This window comes from Eucyclogobius newberryi, unplaced genomic scaffold, assembly GCF_026437365.1.
Source record: "Eucyclogobius newberryi isolate DKJ021-1_F unplaced genomic scaffold, fEucNew1.0.hap1 SCAF_8, whole genome shotgun sequence".
NCBI classification, from domain to species: domain Eukaryota; kingdom Metazoa; phylum Chordata; class Actinopteri; order Gobiiformes; family Gobiidae; genus Eucyclogobius; species Eucyclogobius newberryi.
In genome coordinates this window covers 14,662,332-14,663,973 of record NW_027316500.1, presented here as the reverse complement: position 1 = coordinate 14,663,973, position 1,642 = coordinate 14,662,332, and positions in this window count along the sequence as shown.

The window sequence follows — 1,642 nt, the reverse complement described above, 5'->3', positions numbered from 1 at the left end:
TGAATTTGCTGGACCAATCGGACAGAAAAGAGGACATATGACTTCTCTTAAAACTGAAAGACAACGCTGGTCCTCGACGCAAAGCTCGCTGTTGTACTCTGTCCACTGGAGATAGGTTTCTTCAGCGCAGTCGATCTGAATAATAATAGAAACTGCTTGCACTTGCTTTAGAGGTGAGTTTCCCCAACATTTGAATTTTCATTTAAATTGAAAAAAGAACTCAGTGTTTTGTTCTGCTGCTTTGTTAATACTAAAAAGTCTATTCTTCAAGGCGTATTTGTTTTTAAAGTAGGGAGGCACTAGCAAAAACAAAATGGAAAGGTTGAATACATTATTGCTTATCTCAGTTATGTCATAATAAAAACAGCAGTATTCATTAAAATACGTTTTAGATTTAGTTTTTTCCCCATTTGCCCATTCCACATGCTCTCACAAGTCATTTGCATCTCTCAGTGTTGTCATTTTCTCACCGATGCACCGCTTTCTGTTTATTCTGGCTTGGCACTGGGACAAAGACAGCATTTGGTTGTCATTCCCTGTGGAGTACAGACCAAATAGAATTAGTGGAGTTCAAGTGCTTTATACTGGGGCTCTTTGTATGTTTTAGATTCGCTTATTTCATTTTCAATAAGATTATGTTTTACACATGGAAATACACTGCTGTTTGGTGGTTTTAGGACTTGGTGTGCACTGAGGACACACCAGGAGTGACCCAGATGGTGGAGTTCTACATGACACAGTTAAAGCTGTGAGTAAACAATCATTGATCCATTTTCAACTCGTTTCAAAGTTACCATTTGTGCAGTTGGATATTGTTGCCAAAATGTTCTACTTTGAGTTTGAAGCTTTCAGTTTATTGTAAAAACGGATTATTTCCGTTTGTTTGGTAATTATTTAAAACTATAAAATGTCAACGTGCAAATTATAGTTTGGATTGCCCACTGAGCCACTGCCTCCAGGTTATTGTTTGGGTTACATCATTTGAATTGTGTGAAATTTTGAACCAATTGACTACTTCAAATAGGCTGCTTAAAGAAGAAGAAGAAGAAGAAGAAGAAGAAGAAGAAGAAGAAGAAGAAGAAGAAGAAGAAGAAGAAGAAGAAGAAGAAGAAGAAGAAGAAGAAGAAGAAGAAGAAGAAGAAGAAGAAGAAGAAGAAGAAGAAGAAGAAGAAGAAGAAGAAAAGAAAAGGCAAATTCCAGAATCATGGTCATGGTCAGGGAACTAGTTACTTGGATGTTTGATGGTGCAGGCGTGCAGCATGTAATATTGACCATTCAACCATGATTTATTTTCGACCCCACGCAGTTATTAACATAGGATTGCTTCCTGCGTGATGCAGAAGGCGCCGAGAGCCTTGGGAGACCTCTTGAGAGAACGCATCTCATTTCCAAAGGATTATTGTCCCTCACCACGCGTTATAGTGACTGATTTAATGGGTGTGGAGCGTGAGCAGTAGGAGCCAGAGGATTCTGCCGTTTGCCATCGAACACGCGCCGCGCTGCGTCCCACTTGGATTGCTCTGCGCAGTAACAGCGTCACTGGAGGTGCGAGTGGCGCGCGCTCCTCTCACTCATCACCATCTGCAACCTCCGACCAGTGCAGACGCGCGAGGACCAGCAGCAGGACCCCCGGACCGTCACT